The 17,503-nt window shown below is 43.0% G+C and overlaps 1 protein-coding gene across 1 annotated transcript in view; it reads left to right on the top strand.

Annotated features, from left to right (window-relative positions):
- LOC130109105 (adhesion G-protein coupled receptor D2) overlaps window positions 1–17,503 on the top strand; it is a 183,033-nt gene that overhangs the window by 141,924 nt on the left and 23,606 nt on the right. The gene's annotated exons all lie outside the window — the stretch shown is intronic.

Below are 17,503 nucleotides of genomic sequence, written 5' to 3'. Positions count from 1 at the left end.
TTTCTTGAAACACCAATAAATGAACTCATGGTTTCAACATATATATTGAACATATGCTGACTAACATTTTGGCTGCCAGTCTAATAGCTTAATTTTTTTAATTATCTCTTGTAACAATTGTTGATTAGTGATTAGACCTTAATTATTAGGAATATCAGAAATAGTTCACTTATTGTGGATATTTTACAGCCAAGTATGAACCTCTTCACCTATTTTTATCTATCTATCTATCTATCTATCTATCTATCTATCTATCTATCTATCTATCTATCTATCTATCTATCTATCTATCTATCTATCTATCTATCTATCTATCTATCTATCTAACATACTACTAATAATAATAATTGTATTATCTATATCTATCTATCTATGTATCTAAAATTCAAATTCAAATTCAAATAGCTTTATTGGCATGAACAGAAAATATGCCATTGCCAAAGCAGTTTGCAAAAGACTGAAACATTACATCACATATTAAACACACATCAAATTCACATTACATCACACATTAATACATAGGTGTCATCACATAAGTATGCTCATATCTTTGCCCACCGAAGCAGTCAACCCCTTTTTACCTCACTGCCATACAGAACTGCCAGTTTCTCCTCTGGGCTTAACAGTTGGAAGTTTGGTATTTTCTTGGCTATTTCTCCAAAGTGGAAGTCTCTTACTGAAGAGAATGTCTCACATTGGAGGAGGAAGTGCGTCTCTGTTTCTACCTCCCCTGTCAAGCAGTGACCACATATACGCTCCTCTCTGGGTAGCCATGTTTGTCTGTGTCTTCCTGTTTCTATAGCCAATTGGTGGTCACTTAGCCTGTATTTGGTCCGGATCCGTCTCTGCTTCGTATCTCTGACAGAGTGGCCAGTCTATTCTCTGTTTAGGGTCAAATAACAGTTTAGTCTACTGTGGGTATTAGTTTCATTTCTCCAGTGCTCCAAATATAGATCTTTTGACTGATTCATAATTTGTTTTATTCTGCTGTGTCTTGAGGCAGTGCTGATGGGAGCCTGGTTGGTTAGCTTCACCATCAGCTGACTGAGGGGACTGTTTTCAGGGTTGAGCTCTATCTATCTATCTATCTATCTATCTATCTATCTATCTATCTATCTATCTATCTATCTATCTATCTATCTATCTATCTATCTATCTATCTATCTATCTATCTGTCTGTCTGTCTGTCTGTCTGTCTGTCTGTCTGTCTGTCTATCTATCTATCTATCTATCTATCTATCTATCTATCTATCTATCTATCTATCTATCTATCTGCCATAATAATAGCGATAATAATTTTATTATCTATCTATCTATCTATCTATCTATCTATCTATCTATCTATCTATCTATCTATCTATCTATCTATCTATCTATCTATCTATCTATCTATCTATCTATCTATCTATCTATCTATCTATCTATCTATCTATCTATCTATCTATCTATCCCAACAATGCCTTTCATATTCTATAACCAACCTCTCTCTCTCTCTCTCTCTCTCTCTCTCTCTCTCTCTCTCTCTCTCTCTCTCTCTCTCTCTCTCTCTCTCTCTCTCTCTCTCTCTCTCTCTCTCTCTCTCTCTCTCTCTCTCTCTCTCTCTCTCTCTCTCGTTTAACACACCGTTGCTTGATGTCAGAGAACGTAATTCAGAGCCACTGTACAAATCTGTCCCCCTAGTGGTCAGCAACGGCACCACACCACACTGCAAAAAATGTCTTAATTTAATGGTTTGTCACTAGATACTGTGTTCCATTGTTAAACCTTACTAAAACTAAGATTTTTAAAAAAAATACTGCAAGATGCATTAGATAATTTAATTCTGTTCTGTGCCGTTTTTTATTTCTAGAAACGAGTTTTCCTTTAAAAAAACAAAAAGGCAAAATGAGATATAGCTCTCTGTTTCAAGACCATAAAATGGTCAACAAGTTCATTTTCTTTGGAGACAATTGAAATATTCTCACCCCGCCTGCATATTTTCCGCTTGCACGGGGACAGAAAAACACCCCGAGTCTGATTTAACAAGCCTGACAGTTTTTGCAGCCCATGAGCCTTACCTCCATTTCTCTGCCTCTCGCACCCACCCACCACCAACTGCTCCCGCTCTGCAACGTGCTAACTGTCCCTTCTGCGATATGTGATCAAACCTGACTTCGCTCTCCGCCCTGGCTTTGTTTGCTCGGCCGTTGGGTGGTCTGCGTCTCTCCTGTGCTGTGAAGTTGACGGCGTCTGTTTTCTCTTTGAAAACCCGGTACCCCGGCGCGGCTCGAAACTCAATACCTAAGTATACACAATTAAGTTCACACCAGAGGTTATGGGGTGGAAGTGTGGTCTCCATTCCACAAAAGGTGTGAATCAGCCGAATGAGAGGGAGTGAGGGAGTGAAAGAGCAAGGGGGTGGGAGGTGCAGGGGCTCTGGTTAGTCGGTCAAGGTTAACTAAATGGTAAGGGGTGGTGGAGGGGATGTTGGGGGCTTTTCCCCAGTGGGAGTGTTTGCAGTGTTTGTGGGTTGGTTGTGAGTTTGGAGGCTCAAGGTTGCTCAACTGTCCCTGTGGGGATGCTGCCTCCACAGGTGGTGCTGTCCAGTCTATGATGCTTTTTTTTTTGCCAGTGTTGATTATTCTCAGCTGTGTTAGAATATTTTCAAGTGTTTGGGGAACTGTCCAGAGTTTAGTGTACCCCCCCCCAACACCACCACCACAATGTTTAGAAATTCCACTAAAATCTTTTTTTTTCTCAGTTTGATGACTTGTTGCTATTTTTGCTTTTTTTGTAGTCTTTTTGCATCTGCGTTAGTATTGCACAGAGTACTCTATTGTCTTTAGTAGGTTAGTGTTTTGTACTATCTATGCATTTTTTCTCACAGCATTTGTATGTGCAGACAGAATTAATTTGGGGCGCATTTTGTTAAAAAAAAAATCAGACTCCAGATGAGTAAAGGTGATCATATGCTTTTATTTTAGTGACAAGGAGGAAAGTTCAGTGCAATGGCAAAACGTGGGAAAGGTGTGATGTAATTTCTTTTCCCTTCTTTTCAAAAATAATAGTTTATTCTTCAAAAATGTAAACTGGTTTTATATTCTAAACTGTTTTTATGTGCATGAGATATTGTTTATTTAGCGTTTTATAATTTAGAAAACGCTGACACTTTGGCTGGTGTGGTGTCGGTGCTGTAGTTTTTAATACTGTGGTTATGTTCTTCTGCTGCAGTCTGCATAAAACAGATTGAAACCCTTGCTTTTCAGGATTTAGGATTCCATTTCATGTGTCCATCTGAGCGTTGAGTAACTGGTGCTACAGACACCAGGGGACACATTAAATGGAGACATTTCTTTGCAAAAACGAGATCTTCCTCCACTTGATGAGAAGTGGCACACTTCCACAATGCTCGATGACCAGTTTCACGGTCAATATAGCCAAGTTGGCGTGGTCTTTAAGTCCTTGGTTAACTAAATGTCAATTTTCCCAAGTATATACTTTAGCTGTATTGAATGATACATTTCAAGAACGATTATATTTGTACTGTGTACAGAAAAGCGACCCAAATTTAGCCTGTTTATAAATGTCAAGAGAGGATTTTATTTTATTTTCTTTTTTTTTGCCCGGCAACAATATGTCATCAGATTATATAAAGGCCGATTGTCAATTATATGTAAAAAAGCAAAAGGAAAAATCCTGGTTGTGTCCTGCTGAACTTGACCCAGCTTGACCCCTACAGCCTGTCGAGCGTGCTGGTGTTGAACCACTTAGCAGCAGCTTGCTCTCTTCAGTGCCATTCACACGCGATTGGGAGCCCCACAGCAGGCCAGGTGGGCCGCTCCACCCACACACAGCCCGGGGCTGGGCCCCTGGGAGCCACGCTGGAGCCACCACTAGTCAGCCAGCTTGTCAGTCACCCATGTGGGTAGGGAGAGCAGCGGCTTCCTGTTTTGGCCTGTGTGCTGCGTAGCTTCCTGTCGGGGGACAGCTGGTGTCATGTCTGTCAACTCAGGGAATGACAGGGGACACGCAGCACACACATACAATACTGACACAACCGGACATAAGCCCTAGTGTTCCTATTCTCTGCAAGCTTTTTGTGACAAATCTGTTTGTTAAAGGTTCAAAGGCTCCAAAAGCATTTGTTAACACATTTTAATTTGATATTTTAAACACACACACACACACACACACACACACATATCCCTGCTATCTGTGATGTAGACTCCCCTCCTCTTTCACCTCAGAGGTCACACATATATATACACACCTACGCACACATGCAAACATACATACAGCTCTCATTTACAGGCTCCTGACTTGCACCAGGCAGGTAAACATCCATCGTTGGTCCCTTGGGGCTTTCCTCTCGGCTTGTTTAACACACACACACACACACACACACACACACACACACACACACACACACACACGCACACACACACACACTTCCAGGGATGCAAGGCAGTGCACGCCAATCAAAAGCAGCCTTAACAGACAGAGAGATTAAAGGACTCCATACTCTGCTCTCTGTCCAAGAGTATGTCATCGAACGAGCATTTCTGCGAGCGAGCTCATCCCACTTGCAAAAATCCTTTCATTTCTATGTTCCTTATCAAGGTTAAGCAACTACACATAGTGAGAAAATGGCAAAGTTATGTTGGTTTAGATGTGTCTCAGAGGTAAATATTACCAGCCAGTTAGCTGTGGCTTGCTTACTGCCAACACTCATGTGATTGATAGCTATATAACAAAATTAATTGTTTACAATTCAATTTAAAACTGCATTAAACTCCCCCCCTGTCTTCTCTCACACAAAGGATTATGATCGATTTATTGAAATGTGTAATGATTTTATTTCTTGAAAATAACTCAGATAAATGTAGGTGTATGATACAATAAATGTAGATGTTGTATGATACACTAACAGACTTAAATAGTACACAATGCATAGAAGGTAAAATTCACTTAGATATTTTAGTATTTTAATGAATACTAAAATAGAGTAAGGAAATCTGCACTTGTACCTTCAGCTTTTAGAAAAACTTGCAACACTTAAGTCAAATGGCTTACAACACATAAGCCATTTGACACTGATGGAGGGATAACCCCGGGAACGTTTTGTCTTCACTTTTATTTTTTTGCATGTGTTCTCATTTTTTTTGTGCTTTCGATGGCCTGTATATATATATATATATACACATACATACACTCACTGGCCACTTTATTAGGTACACCTTGCTAGTACCGGGTTGGACCCCCTTTTGCCTTCAGAACTGCCTTAATCCTTCGTGGCATAGATTCAACAAGGTACTGGAAACATTCCTCAGAGAGTTTGGTCCATATTGACATGATAGCATCACGCAGTTGCTGCAGATTTGTCGGCTGCACATCCATGATGCGAATCTCCCGGTCCACCACATCCCAAAGGTGCTCTATTGGATTGAGATCTGGTGACTGTGGAGGCCATTTGAGTACAGTGAACTCATTGTCATGTTCAAGAAACCAGTCTGAGATGATTCGAGCTTTATGACATGGCGCGTTATCCTGCTGGAAGTAGCCATCAGAAGATGGGAACACTGTGGTCATAAAGGGATGGACATGGTCAGCAACAATACTCAGGTAGGCTGTGGCGTTGACACGATGCTCAATTGGTACTAAGGGGCCCAAAGTGTGCCAAGAAAATATCCCCCACACCATTACACCACCACCACCAGCCTGAACCGTTGATACAAGGCAGGATGGATCCATGCTTTCAGGTTGTTGACGCCAAATTCTGACCCTACCATCTGAATGTCGCAGCAGAAATCGAGACTCATCAGACCAGGCAACGTTTTTCCAATCTTCTATTGTCCAATTTTGGTGAGCCTGTGCGAATTGTAGCATCAGTTTCCTGTTCTTAGCTGACAGGAGTGGCACCCGGTGTGGTCTTCTGCTGCTGTAGCCCATCTGCCTCAAGGTTCGACGTGTTGTGCGTTCAGAGATGCTCTTCTGCATACCTCAGTTGTTATGAGTGGTTATTTGAGTTACTGTTGCCTTTCTATCAGCTCAAACCAGTCTGGCCATTCTCCTCTGACCTCTGGCATCAACAAGGCATTTTCGCCCATAGAACTGCTGCTCACTGGATATTTTCTCTTTTTCGGACCATTCTCTGTAAACCCTAGAGATGGTTGTGCGTGAAAATCCCAGTAGATCAGCAGTTTCTGAAATACTCAGACCAGCCCGTCTGGCACCAACAACCATGCCACATTCAAAGTCACTTAAATCACCTTCCTTCCCCATTCTGATGCTCGGTTTGAACTGCAGCAGATCGTCTTGACCATGTCTACATGCCTAAATGCATTGAGTTGCTGCCATGTGATTGGCTGATTAGAAATTTGCGTTAACGAGCAGTTGGACAGGTGTGCCTAATAAAGTGGCCGGTGAGTGTATATATACACACACACATATATATGTATATGTATGTATATATGTATGTGTGTATATATATATATATATATATATATATATAGAGAGAGAGAGAGAGAGAGAGAGAGAGAGAGAGAGGTTGGTGAAAGTGCTCAACAAATGAGGAATGGAATATTAAGATAGATGTGGAAAAAAAATTTTAATTCATAGGAGTACAAGCCTGTTTTGTGTGTTGTGCACTCATCAGCTGCTAAGTTGCCAAGTTGGGTATAGCCAACTTGGCAGCTGATGAGTGTGCGACCCACGAAACATGCATGAGGGGGCATGGGAGTTTGACCAGCCAGTCTACATGTGTTTTGTGGACTTGGAGAAGGCTTACGACCATGTACCCCGGGGCACTCTGTGGGGAGTTCTGCGGGAGTATGGGGTACCAGGGCAGTTGCTACAAGCCATCTGGTCCTTGTATAACCAAAGTGAGAGCTGTGTCCGCGTTCTTGGCACAAAGTCAAACACGTTTTCGGTGGATGTCGGACTCCGCCAAGGTTGTCCCTTGTCTCCGATTCTGTTTGTGATATTCATGGACAGGATCTTAAGGCTTAACCAAGGTGAGGAGTGTGTCCATTTTGGGAACCTCGGAATTGCATCTCTGCTCTTCGCAGATGATGTGGTTTTGTTGGCTTCATTAGAACGCAACTTCCAGCATGCACTGGGGTGGTTTGCAGCTGAGTGTGAAATGGCCAGGATGAGAGTCAGCACCTTCAAGAAAAAGAAAAAAAAAGATATATACAGTTTATGAACTTTTCTACTCTTTTGCTGGAATGCAAGCTCTTTCTTGTGTTTATTTATGGAAAATAGCAAATAATTTTCTTCCATCCATCCATCATCCAAGCCGCTTATCCTAATCAGGGTCGCAGGATGCTGGAGCCTATCCCAGCAGTCATTGGGCGGCAGGCGGGCAAACACACACACATTCACACCTAAGGACAATTTAGTTCGGCTGATTCACCTGAGCTACATGTCTTTGGACTGTGGGGGGAAACCAGAGCACCCAGAGGATACCCATGCAGACACTGGGAGAACATGCAAACTCCACACAGAGGATGACCCGGGATGACTCCCAAGGTTAGACTACACAGGGGCTTGAACCCAGGACCTTCTCGCTGTGAGGCGACCGCGCTAACCACTGCGCCACCATGCCACAAATAATTTTCATATGTGTATCATTTGCATTGGCTGTCACTCATGTGTACCTATAATTGATGGATGTTACCGGCAGCTGTTTATTACAGAGTATCTGTGTCTGTCTTGTAACATCTGCTGCATTCTCAAAAATCTAGTATAGCTACGCGGGGGCAGTCCTCGCTTGCATAAAGCTGGCATGCAGCACAGTGGAAAAACAGTACATGCTCATTTAACATCACTGTTGAAAGTAGTCATAGTAACAATCAGTGTTGAATACAACTTTGTATCTATGACCACACGTGACTAACAAGTCACGTGTAGTCTTTTGTCACCATGTGATAAACTGAGGAGTTGTCCAGGGTCCCTGCTTGGACCTGAGAAGTATGGGGAATTGTCGATACTAATAAACATTTTGGAAATCGGAAAAAGTTCACCTACTGGTCCTTTATAGGACCGGGTACTGCAATAAATATTGATAGTGTCATTCAGTGATAGTCAAGGCTGTGACAAAAATTGCATTAGTTCCATACATAACATACCAGTTGCTAGACATTTTAATCCAAAGCAACTTGCTTTGCCATGGATGTTTTTTTTTACACTTTGTGAACCCCCCCCCACCTTTTTGTTCTCTCCAATTGTACTTGACCAATTACTCCACTCTTCCGAGCCATCCCGGTCACTGCTCCACCCCCTCTGCCGATCTGGGGAGGACTGCAGACTACCACATGCCTCCTCTGATCCATGTGACGTTGCCAGCCGCTTCTTTTCACCTGACAGTTAGGAGTTTCACCAGGGAGACGTAGCACGTGGGAGAATCACGCTATTCCCTCCAGTTCCCCCTCTCCCCAGAGGAGGCGCTAGTGCAGTGACCAGTACACATACGCACATCCAGCTTCCCACCTGCAGACACGGCCAATTGTGTCTGTAGAGACGCCCGACCAAGCCGGCGGTCACTTTGTGAACTTTTTGCAGTGATAATGCAGTGTCAGTCCCATGACTGATACAGAATGACTAATGAATTTACACAGTGAAACCTGCCTCCCTGTCAGTGCTTCTGTCATGCATTATTTTATTGAGCTAAACAGGGAATCGAACCCCTGAAACTGGCAGTTGTATACACGGGATCGCTATTAGATCACTCTGTCCTATATCTATTTGTTAGGTTTAACTGTCGCTCGACTGTGTGATTATTCATAAGCCTTGACTTGTCTAAATATTGACAACCAAGCATCTAATCACAGAATAATTTAGTTTCAGTTGTGAACAAGTATTTTAATTATGGAGGTGAACAAATGATTTTGCTTCCTAGCCTGTGTAAATGTTACTTCCACACTGTGACATGAGCATTCTGGTACACTGTGTAATTTATTCAACAGAAAAGATTCAAGTAACAGGCCTGGCACCCAGTCATTTAAAGCTGTACAAATGTCTTTGCAGATGCCGTAAGCAATCCTCCGGTTCTAACTCTGGTGTGCCATGAAGGTCGGAGGCTGCACTCTAGACACAGATAGACCCATAAATAGATAATTTTATTAAGCACAGGTGTGCCTTGTTGACTTACTAATCCAAACATGCAAATCAGCTTTTATGAAACACAACAAATCCCTGATTGTGAAGATTATCTCTGCTGTTTCTGTGGTTCACTACAGCAGTGCCCACACAATCACTGATAGACGCTGTATGAATCTATTGGCTTCATCCACTAAATACCAGGCAATGGTTCTTGCATCTTTAAATAAAAATGCCACACAAGGATTACTCTGAAAGAAAAACAAATTGCATGTTATATAAAGTATAATAATATTCTATACCATCAATCTGTGTAAGTAAATTATCTTTTCATGTGACTTCTCCATAGGCAGATCAGTGTACAGGTTGAGCTACAGAGCTATATATACCTCAAAAGCTTGTAGCAATTCACTGTCTTGCTCAGGGGCACTTCAGCAAGGTGGAAGCTAACATGGGGATCTGACCTCAGGTCAGTAGCAAATTGCTCATCCTTCTCCATAATGGAGAGCCAGTCTGCAGGAGCATTATTATCTTGTCAAAGCACTCAGTCAGTGACATGCATTACTTGCTATACTTTAAAAAGTGACACGAATCGTTTAGATTATGGCCAACACCTTCTCAGCATTTGTAAGGGTGCTCAAGTCATGTTATATGATGTAATTACACATATCTGGTGATTTCTTATTTTTATTTTTTATTGACCCTAGGGGGTCATCCCAGGTCGTCCTCTGTGTGGAGTTTGCATCTTCTCCCTGTGTCTGCATGGGTTTCCTCCAGGTGTTCCAGTTTCCTCCCACAGTCCAAAGACATGTTGGTCAGGTGAATCGGTCATAGTAAATTGTCCCTAGGTGTGAATGTGTCAGCCCTGTGATAGACTTGGCGACCTGTCCAGGGTGTCTCCCTGCCTGCTGCCCAATGACTGCTGGGATAGGCTCCAGCTTCCTACGACCCTAAGTAGGATAAGTGGCTTGGATAATGGATGGATGGATGGATTTTTGATTAAGCATCTACGATACAATACAATGTACTTTATTGTTCCCATAGGGAAATTTGTCTTGGACTCGAGTGCTGCACATCATATAGCTGCCTCCATAGTAGTAATGATGATAAAAAAACAACATAACGTAAAAAACATATACTGTAGCTCATCACAACCACAAATTACACATAGTGTTGCACATATTACACAACCAGTGGTAAGAACAAGCGACATATTGCACAACTCCCTCACATCATAGCAAAATATCTATTACACAACTCTCGCATAAAAGTCTGCATAAAAAAGCCATTGCACAACTCTGGAGCTCAAGCAAAATTATTTAAAATCTTAATTGAGGTAGGCACAAATGGGTTTTTAAAATGTTTGAGTTTACATTGGGTACTGTATACTGTCCCCCTCAGGGTAGGAGCTCATACTCAGCATGGAGAATGTGAGATGGATCCGACGATATTCTCTGTGCTTGCATGAGAAAAAAACTGCTTATGTATTGACCGGAAGGACTGGTGTTCATTCTGCCCCATAACCTTCATGGCAGTCCTTACCAGATGAGCAAGCTTAGATTTTAACTGTCCAGAGAGACTGCCATACCCATCCCATAGAAACACAATCCTCTGATCCGACCCAAACACCCTCGAGTCTGCATAAAGGAGAACAAAAACTTTCAACATGGGCCTACCAGTTAAAGTTGTTGTCAAGGTGAACACCAAGGTACCACTAAAAGCAAACCTGATTGGTTGGTTGGTCATGTATCGCCACTGGACTATGCCTCCCCACCGACCTCGGGTCCAATACATCCCCTCAGTTTTTCTCACATTTAAAATGACATGGTTGGCATCACACCACTCCACAAAACTCTATGTCAGTGAAATAGGCTGAAGGACTTGTGTCTTTGTGCAGAAGGCTTACATTTTTAAAATGTGGTTTCTAGGGTGGCTGCTCATACAGTCATTTGTGTATGGTTTGAAAAGAACTGGTGAGCTGACACAACCCTGTGGGGCACCTGTTCTTATTGATCTGGGTTCTGAAAGGGTCTTGTTGACCCTGACGAGCTGGATTTGATTTGTCGGAAAATAAAAATACCACTTAATTATAATCTAGTGTTAAAACTCTTGTAGCCAAAGTTCTTCAACATTGAACTTCTTTTGAATGTTAAAATTGTTGTTCCAAAGCATAAATATTTCTCCTGCAGAGTTCAAGTGGGTGTAATCAGTTTAGGTCATTGAGACTGGAGCGCACACACACACACACACACACACACACACACACACACACACACACACACACACACACACACACACACACACACACGCGGTACAGCTGACACATGAAACACTGAAACGCATGATATTCACACAAAAATATTCAACACACACAGTACAAGTGCACACACATTCATACATGCTTTACACACACACACACACACACACACACACACACACACACACACTTAGGCTTCCTCAGAAGAAGTAGGGGGTGGATGTGTCATGGGAGAAGAGAGTGTCAGTGTAGTCGTCATGTTCCATTAATCCCAAGCAATGAGCAGCCATGATTGATCAATTAGCCCTGCTTAGAGCAAGAGCTCGGGGCTGATCAATAACAGTCCTCATCATCCAAAGGTTTTTCATTAGGCCCTGCTGCTCTGCATGAGTAGGTCCATTAGCATAGGCCAAATGGGCTGTGAGGAATGCAAATTGCATGCTGCAATTCACATCCACAGGCCCTGAGAGCTCTTGCTGTCCATAGAGCTTTTATATGTGGCGTATGGGAAGCTTTTGAATACTCTTACCATATGGTAATAACAACATATGTTTACTTTTTTTGTTGTTGTAAAATTACCATAACCTACTTTTAAGATAGTAAGCAAATGGTTGTATTGGAAGTGAAGTCTCTCGGGAGTCTTGATAGAGTCAATGTAATCACTAATGACAGTTGGCATAATTGAGTATCTTTGTACAGCTCTTTTAACAAAGTTAAGTTTTATAAAGGATTTTTTTAAGTTTTACAAAGGGTGGCACGATGGTGCAGTGGTTAGAGTGGTCACATCACAGCAAGAAGGTCCTGGGTTTGAGCCCCGGGGTAGTACAACCTTGGGGGTTTCCCCGGGTTGTCCTCTGTGTGGAGTTTGCATGTTCTCCCCGTGTCTTTGTGGGTTTCCTCCGGGTGCTCCGGTTTCCTCCCAACAGTCTAAAGACATGTAGGTCAGGTGAGTCGGCCATACTAAATTTTCCCTAGGTGTGACTGTGTGTGTGTGTGTCGGCCCTGTGATGGCCTGGCGGCTTGTCCAGGGTGTCTCCCCACCTGCCGCCCAATGACTGCTGGGATAGGCTCCAGCATCCCCGTGACCCTGAGTAGGGTAAGTGGTTTGGATAATGGATGGATGTTTTATAAAAATAAGTTAAGCTTAGTTCAGTCACGTCATTATCCCAGATGGGAAACTTGACTTGCAGTCAGATGCACAAGATAAAAAACAACACAAATACAAAAATGTTTCCTGTACATACAATACATTCAATATATAGAACACAATAATACAACAAACTAATCTCTAAAGGGCTAAATTGCACACGCAGATTAAGCAGAGTTGTTGCACGAGGAACAAAAGCGTTTCGACTCCAGTTGTACTTGAATCGGGCTGCTCTAAATCTGCGACTTGAGGGAAGAGTTTCAAACTCAAAGTAGAAAATAGACTGGGCCTTGCGGAGAACCTGCTGGTCAGCGATAACCATCAGGGGGATCTGCTGGACACCTATCACCTTACCAGCCACCTTCACAATATAAAGGAAAAAACACAAAGTGAACAAAAAGTCCATTCCATCATCCACGCCACTTATCCTCACTCTGGGTCGCGGGGATGCCGGAGCCTAGCCTAGCAGTCACTGGGTGGCAGGCGGGGAGACACCCTGTACAGGCCGCCGAGTCATCACAGCGCCGAAACATTCACACCTAGGGACAATTTAGTATGACTGATTCAACTGACCCTTTGGGCTGTGGGAGGAAACTGGAGCACCTCGAGGAAACCCACGCAGACACGGGGAGAACATGCAAACTCCTCACAGAGGACGACCTGGGGACGACCCCCAAGGTTGGACTATTCTTACTTTATTCAGATCCCCATTAATCACTGTCTCAGCAGTGACTATTTTTCCTGGGGTCTAACAGGGGAAACCCTGGGGACTAACCCGGGGTTCGAATCCAGGACCTTCTTGGTGTGAGGCGACCGCGCTAATCACTGCACCACCGTGCCGCCATGAACAAACATTCAGTTGATAAATGAAAGGATTGCTTCGTAGATCTGATCTCAAGATGACAAGGAGATGTATTATTCTGTTTGTTGTAGTGTTGGAGAACGAACGAAACCCCTCAAATCAATACTAGTGTGGTAGGTAAGGGCAGTTTGCAGTTGGCTTTTAATGTTATTCAGTATCTCCTGATAATAGTTTGATTCAGCAACGTGGTTATGGGCAACTGGGGTCCTAGTTTTTGCAGAGACTGTCCTATAACAGCAATGTTTATCAGCATGATCACAGTGACTGCCAATCTGCCCTATTATTTGCCATGTTTCCTGTCCAGGTGCCCTTGTGCAGGACCCTAGTGGGTCTGTGTGTATTTGCAAATGCGTGTCTTGAATGTCTTCAGGTTCACTAAGATACGCGCAGGCAAGTAGCAAGTCCTAAAAGAAAAACCAGTTTAGCTGCTGCCAGTTTAGTGAGGGATTTATTATCAGCTGACATTTAAATGAGCTGCTCCGTAATCCCACTGCAGTCAGACCATAAGAACACCAGAGATGCTATGTAAACACAGCGATTGTGTCTTGGCTCTGTCTGGAAAAATAACATCACCTGTGAGAAAGGCAGAGGTTCTCCTCTGCAGATTTGGGAGTCCCGGTGTATCCGGTAGGGTCTGGCTGCATGTTTTGCACAAAAAAAAAAATCCCTTCCAAATGTCTCTGAGACACCATTTGGCCTCCTTTCCGTTGCTCGCTGCCCAAAATAAAACAAGCAGTCATTTGTGCCAAAATGAAAAAAAAAAGGCTTTCACTGGGCATTTAATACAGTACACAATTCAAGGTGAAATTTACAAGTATTTCTTTAGCAAATCAGACGGAGGGTGCAGTCATGGTTATTTGCATAATCGCCGCCTAAAGATTGTGCCTTCTCACTGATCCCCAAAACTACACATTAATTGGATCAGAAGTGTGAAATATTTACAGCCCTGTGTCCACCACAGTTTAGATGTGGAAAACCATAATGTGGGTGTTAGTCAATCAGGTTTATTTCTTTTTACACATGCAGTTGCGTTAGCACTAGTGCAAACCTTTAGTAAATGTGGGGAAAGCCTCTCCGGATTCGAGCATCAACCAAGTGCCTAAAATGGGGATTCATTTGTGTCGTGTAATTTCTAGCAGAAAAATAAGAGTGTCTGGCATGACCAGCCTCACCCTCATCCTATTCATCACCAGCCGGCTATTTTTTTTGTTTTACCTGAAAAACAGCGGATGTCACCACGCCGCGGAGATATTTCTGATTCATGACCCCATCGTACCCAGCGGACCCGCCGTTGTCCGAAATGCAAAAACACCAGTCTGACTACTGCAGACAAACTCACCTTTCTCACCCTTTCCCAACCCTCTGCGGGGTCGGGGGCCATTGTTCTCCTCAAACAATCCTCATTGAATTAAAAGCCTGCTGTATGCTTTGTTCGACACAGCCGATGCGTACCGGTGTCATGAGTACAGTCGTTAATGTGCCATCACTGTACCTCACATCCTCGCCAGACACAGGCAACGCTGATCTTATTTCCTCCATCCGAGTGTGTGTGTGTGTGTGTGTGTGAGAGAGAGAGAGAGAGAGAGAGAGAGAGAGAGAGAGAGATACCAATGTTCCGATAAATCGGGTTAATGAGTGTAAGCGCATGCGTGTGTGTGTGCGTGTGTGTGTGTGTGTAATATAAATGCTCTGGTAGATGGGATAAATGAGTATACAAGTGTGTGTGTGTATGTGTGAGTAATACCAATGTTCTGATAGATGGAGTAAATGAGTGTAAGTGTGCGTGCGCGCATGTGTGTGTGTGTGTGTGTGTGTGTGTGTGTGTGTAATATAAATGCTGTGGTAGATGGGATAAATGAGTATACAAGTTTGTGTGTGTGCGTGTGTTTCTGTATATGTAATAGTGAACCTTTATTTGTTCAATAGAAAATGGAGCAGATAATTATTGTGACGTGTTGTTTATGTCACTGCTGGTAACACTGCTTGGATGTGGAGATTCGCATAAGCTCATACAAACAGATGCACACACACACACACACACGCACACACACCTGAGTGATGCTTCATTTCTTCTAACCAGATGGAAAGAAAGTAGTTTAAGTCCCTGTCACATCATATCTAGGTCACACAAGCTTTGTCGATGACAAAACATGCCACCCTGTTGGTGAGGTTACTGTAGAACTGACTGTTCCATTGCTTGCATGTGATATTAATTCAAGAAATAGTTTTATTTGATTATGCGATGATGGTTGAACTTTTGGTGACTGGAGGCAGTGTGCTTCTACTGAAATATGAAAGGTTGAACGTCATCGCATTACAAGTGCCAGTCATCAGCCATGTCATCCGTCCACAAGACTGACATCCGCTCATTGTAGTTCACTTCTGAATGAGAGCGCTGGCCGAAGAGTTGACATGAAACTCTATGAATGAAATGAAATTGATGCCCTTCACTGTAGAAAATACAACAATACTCACTTATATCGTATTTTAGAGTTAGGCTGTGGTAATATAGTTTGATTAACATCGGGGTAAGGGATGCAGTGTTAAAAGGTAAGGCTAGGTTAAAGGATCAGGGATGGATGTAGCCAATGGGAGGTCCTCACAAGTGCACTAATGCAAACAAGTCTGTGCGTGCTTTTGTTTGAATGGATAGGAAGGGTGTTGGCCACAGAGATACTATGGCATACAGGAAAAGGTCGTCCCAGCATCACCATGGTAGGGGTTATGCCCTCTGTCAGGCCGGGCCCATGCACCAATACATGAACAGGTTGTTGCTCCCACGCTGACAGACGCACGGCACTGCCTGCTCCTTCAGAGCCGGTCGCACATGCAAACATGAATGAAACATTCTCACCTCCTTCCTTTTGGTCTCTGTCCATCTGTCTCGCTCTCGCTTGCTCTCATCCCTTTCTGACCTTTGACCTCATTACAACTGGTCGCTTGCAAAGTTTTCAGTGTCAGACTTTTAGCCTTTAGTTTTAGCCTCTACTGTTGCACTCACTGCTGGTCGCTCTCGATAAGAACCACAGTTGAATAAGTAGAAAATGCCGAGATAGCCTCTCACAGACTCCCTACGGACACACAAACACACACACACACACACACACAGTACTTTGTGACTCTTTTGTGCTGATTTCCACTCCATTTAGTGAGTTTTTCAGGGGAGCGGCAGCAGCAGAATGACATTTCCGTGTGGCTCGGGTGGAGGTGGGATGGATGGAAGGATGACACCCATATCCACCCCCACTGGGGAGAGGAAGTCCCTATCAGAACACAACAGGAAAAAGACGGAGCAAAAAACAAGCACACATCTTTTTGGACATTAAATCACTTCCTCCGGGGCTGTGGGCTGACTCCCCCACCCTCACCCTGACTCTGTTTTACCACCCTCTTGGTCAGACAGAGAAATCGATCAGGCTTGTTTGTGTGTGTTTCAGCGTGTTTGTGTGCGTGTGTGTGTGCATGCATGTGTGAGACAGAGAGAGAAGAAAAGAGATTGTAGTGGGATTGTGTATGCATCTGCACATGCAGGCATATATATATATATATATATATATATATATATATATATATATATATATATATATATATATATATATATATGACTGTTCCAATGGCATCTGGACACTGCTTGGCATCCTGCACATCATATTCCTCATAAATGTTTTAAGTCCATTATAATTCTGTTATCCTCTTTCAGTGTTGTATTGTGTAAATTGCGTAAACACAACATCTATTGCATGCTGTCTGTCTTGGGAGAGATATTCCTCCTCTGTTGCTCTCCCTGAGGTTGCTTCCTATTTTTTCTCCCTGTTAAAGGTGTTTTTTAGGGAGTTGTTCCGTATCCGATGAGAGGGTCTAAGGACAGGATGTTGTGTTGCTGTTAAGCCCTCTGAGGCAAATTTGTAATTTGTGACATTGGGCTATACAAATAAAATTGATTTGATTTGATTTGACTTGTGGGCAATGTTGCAAGTACATTGCCAAAGGTTTGCGCTGATGAGTTTAATAAATGAGTGAATGCGGAAGTTTGCCACTGAAGTGAGACTAACTGTAGTTTTTTCTTTTAAAAACAGGGAATCGGTGCTAATGTGTTGCCTTTATGGCCACGGTATTCATACTGCCGGCTTGCCAAGCAGTCAGTTTCATACTGGCTGTG

The sequence above is a fragment of the Lampris incognitus genome, chromosome 3 (assembly GCF_029633865.1).
Source record: "Lampris incognitus isolate fLamInc1 chromosome 3, fLamInc1.hap2, whole genome shotgun sequence".
NCBI classification, from domain to species: domain Eukaryota; kingdom Metazoa; phylum Chordata; class Actinopteri; order Lampriformes; family Lampridae; genus Lampris; species Lampris incognitus.
Note: the sequence above shows the minus strand (reverse complement) of the source record. Positions and strands in the feature narration are given on the sequence as shown.